Source organism: Culex quinquefasciatus, chromosome 2, assembly GCF_015732765.1.
Source record: "Culex quinquefasciatus strain JHB chromosome 2, VPISU_Cqui_1.0_pri_paternal, whole genome shotgun sequence".
Lineage (NCBI taxonomy): Eukaryota > Metazoa > Arthropoda > Insecta > Diptera > Culicidae > Culex > Culex quinquefasciatus.
In genome coordinates this window covers 33,072,354-33,092,722 of record NC_051862.1, presented here as the reverse complement: position 1 = coordinate 33,092,722, position 20,369 = coordinate 33,072,354, and the positions used below count along the sequence as shown (strand labels likewise).

At 34.4% G+C, this 20,369-nt stretch overlaps 1 protein-coding gene across 1 annotated transcript in view; it reads left to right on the top strand.

Moving 5' to 3' along the window:
• LOC6040102 overlaps positions 1-20,369 on the top strand; it is a 424,546-nt gene that overhangs the window by 49,582 nt on the left and 354,595 nt on the right. The gene's annotated exons all lie outside the window — the stretch shown is intronic.

Here is a 20,369-nt window from a genome sequence, read left to right as displayed (position 1 = left end):
TCAGTTATGATTCAGTTTTTGTTGAAAAATAATTAAATATTTTCTTCTACCAAAACACCAAAACCGATTTTTTTTTCAAAATAATCGCTCTTGTGCCACTTTTCTCCACCATACACAACTGTACCTTCAACTTAATTACCCTGCCTGATGACTGCGCCGAGCGCATAGAAAGCATAATTTGCAAATGTTTAATTACCAATTAGTCCGTTCGTTTGCATAGCCTAGCTGCTAGCCCTCGTGTGTACGTACACGTGTTCAACATCAGACAAACGTTCATGTGGCAAATGGGTATTAAACCGTCACAAACTGCGCTACCGAACGAGGCACCTTGTTTGCATTCGAAACTGTTGTACACAATGGGATGATTGATTTATTTATTTTGAAAATTTGTTCGAAATTACGATCGAAAAATTTTCTTGTTTAAATGCAAAATTTAAGCATTTTTTTAAATTTTGACCAAATTTCAAAAAACTTTATTTCACATTCCACTTAACAGCCAAATCAATGCTTCTGTCCGCAGCGCCAGCAAGTTTTAAACTATTTGAAAGAAAGTTTTTTTTTTCTCCGTTTGCCATCAAAGTCGAGAGTCAAGTTGAGGGGGTGATTATCGACGTTCAACGCGGGGCCAAAGGCGCAACACCAGCAAACATCACTCAGCTCAAAAGAGGGTAATTATCCATTATCGTGCCGCGGCGATAACATAAACGGCTCCGGCTCCAACTATGGCCGCCAATGTTGGTCGGCCAGAGGGCTCGCGGATGGTCATCTGTGAACGAGGGGGAAGCAATGTTGGAACACTTACAGACTGCTAGTAAAACACATAGTTGTGTGGCGGTGGCGGCTTTGGTTCACATAATCATAGACTTTATTATGGTTGGCTACTGCACGGACTGTGGATTACTTTAGGTGGGATTGTATGTTGTAGGTACTTGAAGTTGTTTAACTTGACAGCTGAGATAACTGCTGAAGGGGGATTGCTTCCTGTGTGAGGTATTCCACCGCGAAAGCATTTGGGAAGGGAATATTTTGATTAAAGACATTTCTCTGTCATGAAATTTTATGTTTTTTTTACTTTTTTGCTCAACTTTCTGAACGGTTTTGACATTTTGAAAAGAGTATTTTATATCGGGTTAATTTTCAAAGTTTCTCACATTTTCTTTTGTGATTTATTCTCACAAGATTAAAGTTTTTGTAATTTTTGTAATTTTTGTAATTTTTGTAATTTTTGTAATTTTTGTAATTTTTGTAATTTTTGTAATTTTTGTAATTTTTGTAATTTTTGTAATTTTTGTAATTTTTGTATTTTTTGTAATTTTCGTAATTTTTGTATTTTTTGTATTTTTTGTAATTTTTGTAATTTTTGTAATTTTTGTAATTTTTGTAATTTTTGTAATTTTGTAATTTTGTAATTTTGTAATTTTTGTAATTTTTGTAATTTTGTAATTTTGTAATTTTTGTAATTTTGTAATTTTGTAATTTTGTAATTTTGTAATTTTGTAATTTTTGTAATTTTGTAATTTTTGTAATTTTGTAATTTTGTAATTTTTGTAATTTTTGTAATTTTGTAATTTTGTAATTTTTAATTTTTGTAATTTTGTAATTTTTGTAATTTTTGTAATTTTGTAATTTTGTAATTTTTGTAATTTTGTAATTTTGTAATTTTGTAATTTTGTAATTTTTGTAATTTTTGTAATTTTTGTAATTTTGTAATTTTGTAATTTTGTAATTTTTGTAATTTTGTAATTTTGTAATTTTTGTAATTTTTGTAATTTTGTAGTTTTGTAATTTTGTAATTTTGTAATTTTGTTATTTTGTAATTTTGTAATTTTTGTAATTTTTGTAATTTTGTAATTTTGTAATTTTGTAATTTTGTAATTTTGTAATTTTGTAATTTTTGTAATTTTTGTAATTTTCGTAATTTTTAATTTTGTAATTTTGTAATTTTTGTAATTTTGTAATTTTTGTAATTTTGTAATTTTGTAATTTTGTAATTTTGTAATTTTTGTAATTTTGTTTGTAATTTTTGTAATTTTTGTAATTTTGTAATTTTTGTAAATTTTGTAATTTTTGTAATTTTTGTAATTTTGTAATTTTGTAATTTTGTAATTTTTGTAATTTTGTAATTTTTGTAATTTTGTAATTTTTGTAATTTTGTAATTTTGTAATTTTGTAATTTTGTAATTTTGTAATTTTGTAATTTTTGTAATTTTGTAATTTTTGTAATTTTGTAATTTTGTAATTTTTGTAATTTTGTAATTTTTGTAATTTTGTAATTTTGTAATTTTTGTAATTTTCGTAATTTTTGTATTTTTGTATTTTGTATTTTTGTATTTTTGTAATTTTTGTAATTTTTGTAATTTTGTAATTTTTGTAATTTTGTAATTTTTGTAATTTTGTAATTTTGTAATTTTTGTAATTTTTGTAATTTTTGTAATTTTGTAATTTTTGTAATTTTGTAATTTTGTAATTTTGTAATTTTGTAATTTTTGTAATTTTGTAATTATTGTAATTTTTCTAATTTTTGTAATTTTTGTAATTTTTGTTATTTTTGTAATTTTGTAATTTTGTAATTTTTGTAATTTTGTAATTTTTTAATTTTGTAATTTTGTAATTTTTGTAATTTTTGTAATTTTTGTAATTTTTGTAATTTTTGTAATTTTTGTAATTTTTGTAATTTTTGTAATTTTTGTTATTTTTGTAATTTTTGTAATTTTTGTAATTTTTGTAATTTTTGTAATTTTTGTAATTTTGTAATTTTGTAATTTTTGTAATTTTGTAATTTTGTAATTTTGTAATTTTGTAATTTTTGTAATTTTGTAATTTTGTAATTTTGTAATTTTGTAATTTTGTAATTTTGTATTTTTTTAATTTTTTTAATTTTTGTAATTTTGTAATTTTGTAATTTTTGTAATTTTTGTAATTTTTGTAATTTTTGTAATTTTTGTAATTTTTGTAATTTTTGTAGTTTTTGTAATTTTTGTAATTTTTGTAATTTTTGTAATTTTTGTAATTTTTGTAATTTTTGTAATTTTTGTAATTTTTGTAATTTTGTAATTTTGTAATTTTGTAATTTTGTAATTTTGTAATTTTTGTAATTTTCGTAATTTTTGTATTTTGTATTTTTGTATTTTGTAATTTTGTAATTTTTGTAATTTTGTAATTTTGTAATTTTTGTAATTTTTGTAATTTTTGTAATTTTGTAATTTTGAAATTTTGTAATTTTGTAATTTTTGTAATTTTGTAATTTTGTAATTTTTGTAATTTTTGTAATTTTTGTAATTTTTGTAATTTTTGTAATTTTTGTAATTTTTGTAATTTTTGTAATTTTTGTAATTTTTGTAATTTTTGTAATTTTGGTAATTTTTGTAATTTTTGTAATTTTTGTAATTTTTGTAATTTTGTTCTGTTGTTCTGTTGTTCTGTTGTTCTGTTGTTCTGTTGTTCTGTTGTTCTGTTGTTCTGTTGTTCTGTTGTTCTCTTGTTCTCTTGTTCTCTTGTTCTCTTGTTCTGTTGTTCTGTTGTTCTGTTTTTCTGTTGTTCTGTTGCAATGTTATTTTGCTTTTCTTCTATGTCAATGTATTTTTTTCCTTCAATTTTCGCAATGCCTGAGGCGATCTCTATTACTTGTTTCCGTTTATTTTCATTCATCTTTTTTTTCCTTTCTTCACTCGTATTTTTTGTTGATTTTGTTGCCAATTTGTGTTTCATTCATTTTGCTTCCCTCAACTGCTGCTACTGCTGCATCATCTTCTGTCGGCTGAAGCGAAAAAAACACCTGTAATTAGGAAATTGGGCTTTAGTATCGCGTTTGATTTTTAATTTTACCTCACCGACGATTCGCGCGGCGGCGTGACGAGAAAAGAATCAGTGAAAGTTTTTCTTTTTTGATTGGTAGCTATTTGAAAGAGCGATGTATGGGAGTTCACAAATTGATGTTGCCATTTTTGATTACTTAGAAAATTTATAGTTCAAAATAAAGTTTAATCTATGTTTAAAAATAAAGAAAGCTGGCTAAACTACAAAATCTTAATTTTTATTTGGGAGCTATAAACTTTATTCTAGAATCAGTTGAATCAAATTAGTTTATCAACATTAATAATTTTGATCTTTTACTTCTAATTTAACAAAAATATTTCAACGAAATGTCATTGACCGCTTCCTGCAGTAGAAACATTCCCAAAAAAATCTCAGCGCTAAAAAAAAAAAAAAACAACAAGACCTCTCACCAAACCCATAAATCATGCAAAACAGATCCATTTTGATTGCAGCCGACCACGACCATAATATTAGGCTTTGGGCCGCCATTAAGTGATGTTTTGCTTTCGCGGCGATCGCCGCAAAACAAAACACTGGCTCGCCAAGATTAAGTGGTGGAGTTATACGGTTCCTCTCCTGTGTGCTTTTTTTGTTTCTATAAATTTGGTGGGTGGCCCACTCTATCCAGAATTGATTTATGACTCTTAAGTGGTGTCTAATAAGGGATCCTTCTTATTCACAACTTCGTCTTTTAAATTTTTTTTCTAGCAAATAAATTTTGACAGAAAACAAAACAAATTTTGAAAAAAACAACAATTGTTGATTTTTCATAATTTATTCAAATGGTTTGGAAGAATCCTTGAAGGAATTCATCATTTCAAATTTGCAAGATTTTTTTCTGAGATTGACTTCGTAGAGAATTTGACTATCAAAAATAGAAATTAAAGATACAGACAAAGAGCTGGTCCACAGCACAATGTTGTTAGTTTGTCTCCAAAAACAGGTCACTAGTCACAACCGGCGAATTAAGCCATTAGGTGAGCCCCGAAGAAGATAACTATAACTAAATAAGGAAACAAACCAAAGCCAATACCGTAAGTCAGGCATCAGCAGGCAGCAGATGGCACCAAACGGCTTACCGCAAAAGGAGTGAAAATCAACAGCTTTTCGTTCTAGTCGGCCGTCGTCGCACCTTGGCGCTATAAAGCTGTTCATTGGGATGATGGGGTTTCGGATTTCGAGTTTATAACTGTATTCAACTATGTCATCGTAAAGTGGTTTCCGATCTGGGATCAAACCAGTTACCGCCAAGGTTTCATGGCTGGAATAGAGGAAAGAAGAATGAAATCATATTTTTAAAAATTAGTTATGAGACAAAAAGTGCGTTTTCGAAATGGGTGATTCTCCGCCAACTCACACAGCAGTTGCCCCGACCCCTCTTCGATTTGTGTGAAACTTTGTCCTAAGGGGTAACTTTTGTCCCTGATCACGAATCCGAGGTCCGTTTTTTGATATCTCGTGACGGAGGGGCGGTACGACCCCTTCCATTTTTGAACATGCGAAAAAAGAGGTGTTTTTCAATAATTTGTAGCCTGAAACGGTGATGAGATAGAAATTTGGTGTCAAAGGGACTTTTATGTAAAATTAGACGCCCGATTTGATGGCGTACTCAGAATTCCGAAAAAACGTATTTTTCATCGAAAAAAACACTAAAAAAGTTTTAAAAATTCTCCCATTTTCCGTTTCTCGACTGTAAAATTTTTTGGAACATGTCATTTTATGGGAAATTTAATGTACTTTTCGAATCTACATTGACTCAGAAGGGTCATTTTTTCATTTAGAACAAAAATTTTCATTTTAAGATTTCGTGTTTTTTCTAACTTTGCAGGGTTATTTTTTAGAGTGTAACAATGTTCTACAAAGTTGTAGAGCAGACAATTACAAAAATTTTGATATGTAGACATAAGGGGTTTGCTTATAAACATCACGAGTTATCGTGATTTTACGAAAAAAAGTTTTGAAAAAGTTGGTCGTCATCGATCATGGCCGTTCATGGTCACCCGCGACAGACACGGATGACGAAACAAAGAGAAACGCAAAATGTAAACTTGTTTTTCGTAAAATCGCGATAACTCGTGATTTTTATGAGCAAACCTCTTATGTTTATATTTCAAAAAATTTGTTATTGTCTGCTGTACAAATTTGTAGAACATTGTTACACTCTAAAAAAAAACCCTGCAAAGTTAGAAATAAACACGAAATTTTAAAATGAAAATTTTTGTTTTACATGAAAAAAATACCCTTCTGGGTCAATGTAGATTCGTAAAGTACATTAAATTTCCCTTAAAATTACATGTTCCATTTTTTTACAGTTTAGTAACGGAAAATGGAGGAGTTTAAAAAAAATAGTTTTTTTCAAAGAAAAATACGTTTTTTCGAAATTCTGAGTACACTTGATGGTGTCTAATTTTACATAAAATCCGCTTGACACCAAATTTCTATCTCATCACCATTTCAGGCTACAAATTTTTGAAAAGCACCTCTTTTTTCGCATGTTCTAAAATGGAAGGGGTCGTACCGCCCCTCCGTCACGAGATATCAAAAAACGGACCTCGGATTCGTGATCAGGGACAAAAGTTACCCCTTAGGACAAAGTTTCACGCAAATCGAAGAGGGGTCGGGGCAACTTTTCCCGATTTCGTGTGAGTTGGTAGAGAATTACCCAAATAATTTCCCCGACCAACATTTTTTGTGAATTTTCTTAATTCTAGGTGAAGCATAATCTGAACAGTTTCAAAATTCAAATGCACCAATAAATCGATCAACTCACCGCGCGACACTCAAACCGACTTAACATTCCTCGGAAGGCCTCAATCCACTTTGCCATCACAGTCATCATGTAGATCTCATAATTTGTCATTTCATTCGTCAGTCGGTGGCTGCTATCGTTCCCAAATCGGTTTCCCTTCGTCCGACACGACAACTCTTCACGAAGCTTCAAACGCAACCGGCCGCACTACCAAATTCCAGCCACGACTTCGACTTTGTCATCGGGGTCTGCCGCCAGCAGATTCAAATTCCTTATCACTAGTGGGTCTCGTGGCGCAGGGGTAGCGGCTTCGGCTGCCGATCCCGATGATGCAATGAGACGCGGGTTCGATTCCCGCCTTATCCACTGAGCTTCTATCGGATGGTGAAGTAAAACGTCGGTCCCGGTTTCTCCTGTCTCGTCAGAGGCGCTGGAGCAGAAATCCCACGTTAGAGGAAGGCCATGCCCCGGGGGGCGTAGTGCCAATAGTTTCGTTTTTTTATCACTTTTGCTTTCACCTGGAACCCGCTGAAGACCTGCAGCAGCTCCGACCTGTAAGATCATCTCGAATTGATCCGCAATCATCATCAAAGCTGCTGGTGGTCGATTGGACGAAGACTTGGTGGACGCACTTTCAAAAGCCGTAAATCAGCCCCAAACTGGGAAGGTTTGAAGTTCTGCCAAATGACTAGTTTTCACTCCCGTGGACGATTTCTCCCCGCGATGAAGCGACGAACGCGACGATGATGGTCGCAACCTTTGCCTATTGTTTGCCCAGGGGCTGTCAGGTTTTGAGCTTTTTGCGATAAACAATCTTCTCCTTAACCCTTGCATGATATTTTCGATCAATCAGAGAAATTTGCAAAAAATACTAACTTTTTTTTAAGTTGAAGTTCAAAGTCCATAATTTTTAACAAGTACACAAGAAAAGTGATATTACTGAAATTCGCAGATAAGGGTTAACTCATAATCCGGATGTTGATTTATGACAGCTGAGCTTCCCTCCCCTTCGGCGTCCAAATCCATACCATTATCGATTTGTTTTGGGTTTGCTTGAGCATCATCAGACACGGAGGAACGTCCACTCTCACGGATCCTCCTCCTCCGGGGGGTTGATCAGGTGCCCCCCCCCCCCTCCCCTTCTCAATCGATCCGACCGATGGAAACAGGTCCACGCGGCCGCAAACCGGTCGGTTCCGATCGGAAACTTGACCCACAACAACAGAAGGCGAATTTACATAAATGAGTTCATCAGAAATGGTTGAGCAGCGATTCAGCGGTGTTGACCAGTATTTTTTTTTTTGCTTCTTTACGACAAAAGAAGGTTATAAAAGCACCGTTGATCGGAACGGAGAGATTCCGAGAGATGACTGGAAGAAAAGGCGATGCCATGGGAGATTTTTTTCAGATCGAAGAAATTAGGTTCGTAAAAAATGATCTCAGAAAAGGATATCCGGATAGTTGCATGAATTTTTTTAACTTTTTTTTTAGAAGGTCAGTAGCGTATTGAAGTGTATTAAACCAAAAAATATGGTTAAAACTTTATTGAAGCTTTTCATTCAAAAATGACTCCAACCTAACCTGACTTAAGTAAATATTCGAAAATCTGTTTCTTTGGAGGATTTTTTTAGGGTCTAAGAGGGAGGGGAGGGTCTGAGATTTCAAAAAAGTGTCCACGTCACGGTGCTCAAGATACGGTTATGATGAAAAAAAAAAAAAAAACAATCCGAGATTATCCATTCCTTACACCATAGCGCACCTCTGTGCAAAAAATTAAAACATTCGGTGATGTAGTTTTCGAGATACAGCCCTTTTAAGATGTTACATCCGATTTTCAATAAGGAAACTAAAACAATCTATACAATTTTGGCATTTTAAAGAATATGGGTTATTCCAGGTCAACTGAGTACACTTTTGGACTCGACCCTCACCGATTTGGACCAAACTTGGAGGGAATCTTCGTCTATTGATAGTTCACAGAAATTTCTAGTTTGTTGCTGATTGGACCATCCCTTTATTTTTGGCACCGCCCTCTTTTTAGACGATTTTCTGAAAAACTATTTTTTTTTTTTTTAATCATAACTTTGCAACTATTTGAGCAAAAGAATTTCTTTAAGTTGCATTTTATAGAAAATTGTCCAAAGAATTCGAAAAAAATAAAATTTAAGGGCTAATGTTTATGCCTACTAATATTATATTTTAACATTTTAAGTATCAAAATTTGGTTTTGACCAATTCCTTTTATTTTTATTTGTTTTATTTTATCACCATCGTGTTCCTCGGACAATTTTACATAATAATGTAGACCTCAAACTAACTTTGTTTACGTTTCAAACCATGTGGCGCGAAGATTTTGACAGAAGCGATCTCGCTTGCGCAGGTTTTCGCCAAGAAAAAGTAGAAGAAAGCCTGCTTCACTTTTTGAAAACCCGTGCCATGTCCGTTCGTCCGTGATAATACTGTTTGTTTGCTTCATAAGACTGTCAAGTATGGCGTCATCCATAAAGTATGTCACGCTCTAGGAGGGGAGGGGGAGGGGGGTATGAACAAGTGTGACATTGCGTGTTATAAGTATAGGAAAAGCGTGACAAAGGGGGGGGGGGTAAATTTTGGCTGATTTTAGCGTGACGTACTTTATGGATGAAGCCAAACTTTTTTTTCTTTCTTCAGCTAAAATCAGTTTAAATGGAGTGAAGTTATGATTTTTCCAAAAAGTGGTTTTTGTAAAATCAGCGAAAATGACCATTTTTCGGACCACCCTAAAAGTACAGCGTAAATCACCCTAATGGCCAAACAAAAAAAAATTACTAATCTAAGTCTAATTATTTCGGCCAAGGAACTTCCAGTCCAATTTTGAGCCAAATCCACCCACCCCAATCTTTAGCTTTCATATGGATTTGTTGTATAGGGAAAAATCACACCACAATATTCCTCTAATTGGTTGCAGTGATCATATGGCTCAACAAAAAAATAGGGAAAAATCACTCGACCCGACTCAATTTCATTAGTCAGGATGGGTTGAGCAGAAAGGTACATGGGAATTTCAAACTCGATTTGTAAAAATAAAAATATTTTTCCCTAGTCTTACACAAGATTGTCTATAGCTTCAAGTTGGTATCCATCGCTGGCACGAGCCCAGCCCAGCTTGCATGCCCATTTATTAATTCATTCACCATCACAAACTTCTCTCCGCACTTCTCTGCTCAAAATCGATTAAAACCGTGTGGGCATCGCGATTTGCATATTTTCTCCGAGCGCGCGCGCGTTTGGGAAGCGCCTCTTCGATAGCTCTATAGTTGATGGTCCTCGCGTGCCTCTCCACATGAGCTGATGGGAGTTCCAGATCGTCGTCATCATGTAATCAATGCTGCATCAAGTCCGTTGCCTTGTAGTCCGAGCCCGATTCGATACGCTCTGCATGTGGTCTTCTTGAGTTAGCTGATGCCGACAGCGTAGCGCGTTACATAGTTTTGTAATAAATTTTAACACCAGGTTAAAAAAATATCTCCAAATTTAAATCAAACATAGAAGACTCGATAAAATGCTACCAACTTTGTGCCCCAGTGTAATCAATTCCAAGAAGAGCCAAGGTGGAGCTGTAAACACCAAAGGGAGGGAGGGCTTCAATCAGGAGCTAATGTTCACGCTATTTTGAACGCACGCGTTGAAAGATCTCCCCACACGATTGATCGAGACTGACAGCTACAGTCCCGGATGTCTTTGGGCGCCGGTTCCAGCAGCCAGCGAGGAGGCCCTCGGAATCGTTATATGAGTAGACTGCAGCAAGGGGGGGGGGGGGTGGATTAGACACGCGGGCGTAAAGACCTTTCCCGTGAACTGGCAACAATGCCATCGCTAATCAAATTTGCCATGTTTCGTCGATAATCGAGATTATCGCGGGGCGCAGAATGTGAGGGGTGGATCCGATGACTTGTTCGATGAACCGAACTTGTCACATTTCGCCAATGGCTAGCTTGCTGGATTGGACAGAAGGCAGAACCCAGGAGAGTGTGAAGAAAACCGGAATGAACATCATCATAAAAGATCTATCGAACGAACGGGATCCAGACTAATTGGTCTGAGTCTTGGGAGGTAGATCGGATTGTCGCTAGTATGCTATCATCTGTGACATGTCTGCTGTAAAATGAAAGGACGTTTCACGGAACAAATATTTTGTTAATTATAAAAATTTTTTTTTTCCCTAACAATTCATGCCAATTTTTTTTAAATTTATTTATTAATTTTTGTTTTAAGGAAATCAAAATGTAATCTTTTCAGAAAAAAAACTACTAAGTAAAAATTTGCGAGAAACTTTTTTTTTGAAAAATAAGGCCGTTGCAAATATTTTCCCTAGACTCTGCCGCCGTCGAAAGGAAGATGGGCAAAAAAATAAAAATATTTAGAAGTTACAAGCCATGGTCACGATCATGGTTCAAAAATATTTTAAACTGCAGTTTACGCTAGTTGTTTTAAAATCTAAGTATCAACAAATAAAATTGAGGTACCAAAAAAAACTAAATATTTTTTATCAAGTCAATCATGTTGAAAAACATTGTCAACGCAGGAAAATGCATTTCAAACTGTTTTGAGTAAATTAGACTTGTATTTCGACACCTTTTGTTCAACTTAAAACAAATCAATCTGAACTTGACAGTTTGCTTGATATCGTTAAATTTACGTCCGGCTTTTTTCTTAAATGTGCTTTCAAAACTCGAGTCGCGTTGTCAATATGGCACTGCCATTTCGTTTCACCTTAAAATTTTGATGTTTTCTTGAATTTTTTGCCTACAATTTTGAAAAGGGGACATACAATTTGAAAAACATCTGCAATGTCCTAAATGATTTCAAAAAATAATTCGGAAGTGGTCAAACCACTTTTTGAAAGTTTATTTTTATTTTTTGAGTTAAATTCTAATTTGCAATCAAAAAGTACAACTTCATCCGGCTGTATCTCGGCGAAAACTCAACCGATTTAGATTATTCTTGTGCCGTTCGATTCGGAAGGATGTCGAGAATCACCTACAACAAGGTAATTCCAAAACTGATGCGTCTACCATAAGTTACAATAAAAAAGGCATTTTCATCTTTTTTCATTTGTGCAAAGAGCCGGTGAAGTTGCATTTCCAACTTTTTGATCCCGTTGGGATTACAAGTGTTAATGCCCATTTCGAAAAATAATTTTAACAAATAGCTGAAAAAACTCATTTAAATCCGTCTAAGATATTTTGAAGCTTAGTCTTTTCGTTCCTGAGATAATGCCACTCAAATGTAAGGAACAAATCAAATTAAAGTCTCCCAAGTGTCACACAAATCAAACTTAATTTAAAAAAAAATAGTTCGATTTTCAATGTTGAAAAATGAATCGACCGTAAAATGTTTTGATTCATAAATGAAAATTTGGTGTTCAAAAATTAGAGTTATATTACCAAAAATTACATTTGAAAATGTCAATAACTTCAATATAACGACCTTTCAAAGTTAGCCTTGTTTTTTTTAATTTTTTAATCACTTTTATTTTTCTAATAGATCAAAAAATTCACTTAAGATATATTTATTAAATTGAAAATCGGGCCATTATTTTTAGAGATATCGTTTTATGAATTTTGGTTTGATGTTTTGGTGACTTGATCATGAGTAACTAACTCTCTACGAAATCGTCCGATTTCGACCATTTTTATTTTTTGTATTTTTTTATTTGACTTAAACTTTGTGGGGGCCTTCCCTATGACCAAATAAGCTATTTTGATTCCTTGGTTCACCCATACAAGTCTCCATACAATTTTGGCTGCTGTCCATACAAAAATGGTATGTAAATATTCAAACAGCTGTAACTTTTGAGTGAATTTTCTGATCAATTTGGTGTCTTCGGCAAAGTTGTAGGTATTGTTGAGGACTTTTGAGAAAAAATAGGTACAAGGAAAAAAAATTGAGGATTTTTTCATCAACTTTATTTTTACTAAAACTCAATTTCCCAAAATACGTATTTTTTTGATTTTCGAGATTTTTTGATATGTTTTAGGGGACAAAAATCCGCAACTTTTGAGTCATAGAGAGACATGGTCAAAAAATCTGCCGCCGAGTTATGAATTTTTGAAAAAAAAACAGTGATTTTTGGAAAAAATCGAAGTTTCATTTGTGTGACATTATTTTTTAATGCAAAATTGAATTTGCAATCGAAAAGTACTCTACAATTTTTTTTGATAAAGGGCTCTGTTTTCAAGATATAGCCACCGAAAGTTTTTTTTTTTTAAATAGTGACCATAAGTGACCATTTCTAAAATTTTTTTTGAGAAGTTCAGAAAATTTGCTATAAAATTGTCTAAGAGGCATTGAAGATTGGACCTCGGGTTGCTGAGATAGAGCCGCGTTAAGAAAAAGAAACACGAAAATTGAAGTTTTCCTAATCTCACCAAAATAACCCACAATTTTCTAATGACGATATCTCAGCAACCAATGGTCCGATTATCAATGTTAAAACATGAAACATTCGTGAAATTTACCGATCTTTCCAAAAATCACTATTTTTTCAAAAATTCATAACTCGGCGGCAGATTTTTTGACTATGTTTCTCTATGGCTCAAAAGTTGCGGATTTTTGTCCCATAAAACATATCAAAAAATCTCGAAAATCAAAAAATACATATTTTGGGAAATTGAGTTTTAGTGAAAAAAAAGTTGATAAAAAAGTGATTTTCCCAGACCTGTAGGAGAGTTTGAACAAAAAGTTTCAATTTCCCATAGTAATTTCCATGTAAACTTTAACCCTGATGCGCACAGCCAGTTATCAACCAATTGAGCTGATATTTGGCATGAAGGGGAACCATACTAAAACTTGATCGGAGAACTTTTTGAAAAAAGTACCCACCCTAACGATCATGTTTGCACGCACCATCGCACCATCTGTTTCTCCACCCAGCACTGTATTCAACTATCCATACTGCACAGAAAGGAAGGTAAACTATGCGAAATATCTCCAAACACCAGTTGCTCGTGCCAATCGGTCCAAGATGATCAACACGCAAACGTTTCGGATACCGATCTTTGCGCCGCGCAAGAATCTACGTTCTACGGCCAATGGATCGTGTGGCATGCAAAGTTGCGCAACCCTTGCCAGGGGGAAGGTGGGATGTGCGTGTGGCCTCCATCTAAACCGAGATCGCGAGATATTCTTCTTCTGGCGATGATGGATCTTTCAAAAGCTTAAAATTAGCCTCACTTCATAAGTTGCAGAAATTATCTGTGTGTGCGATACAAAGTTGTCCGAAAGCACACACAATAGACTTCACGATGGCTTAAGCGACGAACCCGCGGGTTCGTTGCCTCTTGCTTGGCATGGTTTGGACATTTGTCAAGTCACGCTCCTAGAAAAGGGGAAACCTGCTGCTGCCCATATTCCTCGCCAAGCTCACAAAAAGGGTAAGGTGTCAACCTGGACCAAAAGACTGACAGCGAAGAAGAATGGCTTTCCTGCAAGGGGTGAAATTATGCTAACCCCACACAAACACACACAAGATTTCGCACCACATGAGAAAGTGAATGAGATTTTGCGCCAAGATTGGTAATATAAATATTAAAATAAATTTTGTAAATCTGAATCAAAGTTATGTAATTGTTTGAAGTGTTCAACAAAAAATCCAAAAATTCTCTAAAATAAAGCAAATTTTTCAAAACTCAGAGTGCAAACCCTCATGACTCAAACAAGGAAAACTCCTCGGTTTTTTTTTTGACGAACGATGTGTGAATATTAATCGCAGCTAATATGGGAAAAACCGAGCCAGATCTGGGCTTAGGGCTCCTTTCTCTTTCATCTCAGCTATTTTCATCCGTTTTTTTCTCCACTTTTTTTTGTTGCTTGCTGCAAAGTTCACTCCGCCGCCGGTTTTGCCTGTGCTCAAGTTCAATAGCATTTCACAATCGTCCGGACCCCGCCAACTCTCCCAGGGCCCAGCTATTTGGGGTCTGCGTCTATCTGCGTTTGCGATCTTGTTGGGTGAGTGTGTGCGAGAGGTAACGCAGGTCAATCTGAGTGCGGGTTAGTCTGAGTTGGGGGGTTGAGCAAAAAATTATCACGTCTCTTCACGATGAATGGTGGTCACGCGGTTCCAAAAATAGCATGCAGGGGAGCTATTTTTGGTGAAAGCCTCATTTGACGTTGAGTGGGTCTGTGCTGGTGGCAAGTTGGCTGTTATTTTTTTTTTAAATTTTTTTCAATTTGGTCACCATATTCAGGAAGTCATTTAGAGCATTGTTTCTTTCTTTTAATCCCAAATTTCTACACAAAGATTAATAAAAAAAACTTGAAATCTCGATGTTCTAAAGTTTTATTTGCGAATTAACCGCGTTTTAAAATATATTTACTTGAATTTGAATGAAAAAAATAACCTAAACAAGATTTTTATTGAGTTAACATTACAAAAAGCACATAGTTTGGTTATTTGTAGCATAATTGCTGGACTCATTCATGTTTTGTTAAATTTAACGTTGTTTCAATTCACAATAATAATCTCAATTTTTTTCAGATTGAATAATAATTAAAAAATAATCATGAAATAACAGACAACACTTTTTTTTTAATTTCAATCATGCTCATTTTTTTTTTATTTTGATGCTGTCACTTTCTTCACAATCATTTGTAAATATCAGATTAAAACACACAAACCCTCGAAAACATCACATGCTCCCATAAACTTTCAATTTCAGCTCCACGGTTCCGAAACGATCCACCTGTGTTAATAAAATGCAATGTTGTAACATCTACACACCTTTCTCGAAAAAAAACCAAAAAAAGAAGAAACAAAACAAAAATCACATCTGATTAAATCATTTACGTGCAACGAGCTGTAACGACAAAACAAAACCCCCCTGCGCTCAAGTTGATGTCATTAGAGATGTCTGGCCCGGCTTTAATGACTTGAATCTTGTAAAACAAAAACATATGTACGACGCACGAACGTGTGCGAACGATACCGTGTCTCGATCATATAAACACGTAAAATCACCCGTGGAAATTCATTAACGTTTGTTCCGCTTTAATGAAATCAAACGAAAAAAAGAGAGCAATTGGAAGCCATTATTCAAAGCAGATGAGCGCGATCACCGGGGCTCAGCTGGCATCGGCGGTTATTAATTAGCAATAATTTCCATATACTTTTTTTTCTTTCCTTTTACATCAAATGAATTCAAGCCGGCAATTTCTAAACGTGAGCCGTTTTTTTTTTCACTGTCACTTGAATGTGTGAATTTTTACACCTGCTTTCGGGGGTTGCCCATTTGAAGCTGAACGTGAATGAGTGCGGGCAAGGTATGCATTTTGTGAGATTCTTTGTATAGTTTTTGAGTATCAAGTCAATGAACTAACGATGATCGATATGATTTTCAGTGGCTGGTTAAATGCATCCGATCTTTTTAAATTTTGAACAATTTATATTTTAAGTTAAAACATTTTTTCTAAGACATCAACATTTTTTTCCAATGCTTTGTAAAGATCAAAAATGTGTTGAAAATATATTTCTAGCATTTTTTTTCTGCATCGAAGCTCGCTTGAAGGCAGGAATGGGTTGTAGTATTGTTAATTGAAAATTAAAAAGAAACTATATTGAATAACTTTTTCTATAACCAAGTACGAGGCACTTGCGAGTTTAAAAAAAAAAAAAATTGGACAACATATTGGTAAAAGACGTAGAAGCTTATTTTTTTACATGAATTTATTGCTCTTTTATTGTTTGTTATTTTTTTATTCAGTGATCTGACAATAGATTCAAGAAAAAACTCGATTGGCAAACACGTATTTTTCCACTTGCCCATGTGCATGCAATTTATTAAACAATGTAAGATTTTTTCCAACGGTATCACTTAATTTGACAGTTTGATGATAATGCCATATTGCAACAAACTTGTGGGTAATTATCCGCCAACTCACACAGCAGTTGCCCCGACCCCTCTTCGATTTGCGTGAAACTTTGTCCTAAGGGGTAACTTTTATCCCTGATCACGAATCCGAGGTTCGTTTTTTGATATCTCGTGACGGAGGGGCGGTACGACCCCTTCCATTTTTAAACATGCGAAAAAAGAGATGTTTTTCAATAATTCGCAGCCTGAAACGGTGATGAGATAGAAATTTTGTGTCAAAGGGACTTTTATGTAAAATTAAACGCCCGATTTGAAAGCGTACTCAGAATTCCGAAAAAAATGTATTTTTTATCGAAAAAAAAAAAAAACACTAAAAAAGTTTTAAAAATTCTTCCATTTTCCGTTTCTCGACTGTTAAAAATTTTGGAACATGTCATTTTATGGGAAATTTAATGTACTTTTCGAATCTACATTGACCCAGAAGAGTCATTTTTTCATTTAGAACAAAATTTTTCATTTTAAAATTTCGTGTTTTTTCTAACATTGCAGGGTTATTTTTAAGAGTGTAACAATATTCTACAAAGTTGTAGAGCAGACAATTACAAAAATTTTTATATATAGACATAAGGGGTTTGCTTATAAACATCACGAGTTATCGCGATTTTACCAAAAAAAGTTTTGGAAAAGTTACTTTTTGTGTTTCTCTTTGTTTCGTCGTCCGTGTCTGTCGCGGGTGACTATGAACGGCAATGATCTACGACGACCAACATTTTCACAACTTTTTTTCGTAGAATCGCAATAACTCGTAATGTTTATAAGCAACCCCCTTATGTCTATTTTTTTTGTAATTGTCTGTTCTACAACTTTATAGAACATTGTTACACTCTAAAAAATAACCCTGCAAAATTAGAAAAAAACACGAAATTTTAAAATTAAAAAACACGAAATTTTAAAATTAAAATTTCGTGTTTTTTTCTAACTTTAAACTCTAAAAAAGTAATTGCAGGGTTAGTTAGAAAAAACACGAAATTTAAAATGAAAAAATTTGTTCTAAATGAAAAAATGACTCTTCTGGGTCAATGTAGATTCGAAAAGTACATTAAATTTCCCATAAAATGACATGTTCCAAAATTTTCAACAGTCGAGTAACGGAAAATGGGAGAATTTTTAAAACTTTTTTAGTGTTTTTTTTCGATGAAAAATACGTTTTTTCGGAATTCTGAGTACGCCATCAAATTAGACGTCTAATTTTACATAAAAGTCCCTTTGACACCAAATTTCTATCTCATCACCCTTTCAGGCTGCAAATTATTGAAAAACACCTCTTTTTCGCTTGTTCATAAATGGAAGGGGTCGTACCGCCCCTCCGTCACGAGATATCAACAAACGGACCTCGGATTCGTGATCAGGGATAAAAGTTACCCCTTAGGACTAAGTTTCACGCAAATTGAAGAGGGATCGGGGCAACTTTTCCCGATTTCGTGTGAGTTGGTAGAAAATTACCCATACATTTTGGGAAACTAATGATTGCAAAACAACTGTACCGGTATAAAATTCATTTTAAAACACCTCTTTTAATTAAAACATTAACTTTAACGAATATTTGCAACGGTCTCATTATAAAATAATAATTTTGGGACCACAGATTGGAAAAGGAGTGCAACCCAAGGAAATAAATCATATCATATGTAGATGTTTTTGACAGTATGCAAATGTAATAATACATCAAGCATTTTGTGATACTCTTAAGAGTTTGTTTGTTTGTTTTATTTGGAAAATTTGCTCTCCCCACTCCTCGACCTTGACCAGTGCCGAGGAACAAAAACTTCAAATAAATTAAAAACAAATTTAAGAGTTCTAATCAATATGTAGACCATTTTGTGAATGAAATATACCAAATTCACAGCATCAGTGCAGGACCTAACGAGGTTCCCATTGTTTTTTTTTATGGAGGGAATTCAATATCACAACTAGGGGAATATTTGGTGAAAATGTGAAATAGTTTCTGAGTCATCCACAAAAATTGAGTGATCCATAAATGATGTAGTTTAAGTATTGTATTATTTAATTGATATCAATATTCATCATTTTGTAAAAAAAAATATCTCAAAAATTGTTCAACGACTAATTTTGGTGGCCACTGGGTACTTCAGAAACATTTTCAGATCGTCGTCGTCGGGCTATCTTGTCGCACCCGCCATTTCGACGTTCCGAGAAAAACGCGATTTAATGTTTGACCTTGAATAAACAAAAACTAGAGCACGCAATGTAAACAATAACAAACACGTTTTTTTTGGCGGACCATTCTGTGCATTGTCCCAAAGTTTGGTTGAAGTTGATTGCCGGAGTCCCGAGTTATAATTACAAATGTTTACGATAGTCGATAGTTTTACGTGCGTCAAACGAGTTCTGACCTGAAATCCCTTTAGCCAGTTGTCACACTTACATCAATTTTCAGGGAGTGACAAGATAGCTCGACGAGGTTGAAACTTGTTTCATATGAAGAGCGACAACAATGCACGGAGTTTTTTCGGGTTTTCTTGAATATCTCAGGATTGAAATCGATTTTTTTTGGATCTGTGATGGTCACAAGGTGAGGCATTGTGAGCTGCACAAAATGGCGTTCTGAACTCAATTTGGTCCAAAATGCACGTACGACAAGTTATCTCGACGGCGACGAGATATTCTTCAGGAAACCAAGTGGCCAATATTGGATTGGAGCAAAACATTTCAAACACAGACACAACAAATAATTGTATTCAGAAATCATAAACTTCGTTCACTTGTTGTTTGATATTGTATTTTAAACTTTTGTTCAGTGCAGCACTGAAAATAGATTAGCGATGGTCAAACACAAAATTTTCCATCTGCACAATCGCATATTTTTTTTACAATATTACATTATTTCCAAAGGTATCACTTAAACTTTTAGCAACCCTCGATTTCATCACCGATTACACAACTCGTGCAACAAAATATCAGCTATCATCCTCTCTCTCTCTCTCCGTCCAAAACCCACCCACCAATCATCGACCACAAAACATCAAATTAGGCTCGATCGCACGGAGGAGCACTATGAAAGTGTTTGATTTTGTTATGATCCTCTCTCACAACAACTTTTTTTTTCGGTCCGGAACGCCTTGAAACGACCTTCCCCTCCGTCTGGTGGCGGCTGCCAGGAAGGGAAAAAAAAGAGTTAAACAGTAAACCGCCAATCTTGGATTACTCCTGGTCCAGCGCTACCGGTATTGATTGAGCGAGCTGGGCTTCATTCACGTGTATTAACCACCCCCGCACAGCACCTGAGTGAGGTCGTTGGATGAGGGTGCCTAAAGGGGTCATTCATAAACTTCGTTGTTTTTTTTTAATTTTTCTAGTGATTTTTTTTTTAATTTCTCTATATTACGTAGTTGATGAATTTACCCTCAAATAACAAATATGGGTCAAATGAAGTGCCAGACGCCAGCCTGACTGCAAGTTCCGACTCCACGCAGCCCAATTCCGACAGTCTAACAACAATTTTGACCCCCAATTACCCGCTTCCACACACATGGATGATGTATCAATTTTGCTCAATTTCAATTATTCGTGTTTTTTTTTGTGCTGACTTCTCCGAGACTAATTTGGTTGAGGGAGCTTCGGCAGATTTGTCTAGAGATTTGTGGTAGCGATTGGGGGTCGTTCATAAATAGCGTGACAAAAGAAAGATTGTTTATGATTCTGATCAAGCGATTTAATTTGAAAAATAGCAAAAGTTTAAATTTCTCTACAATATTTATGAACGACCCCTTGAATGATGAGATTTTGAAATTGTGATTGATCCACACAAGAAACAATCGATCACCCACACTGGTAGCGCCAGTTGATTGGTTTAAATCGAACGCTATTAATCTATATATTTCCCGGGTTAGTGTGGCAACTTGTACCATTGAAGCACACGCGGAGAATCTGCCACA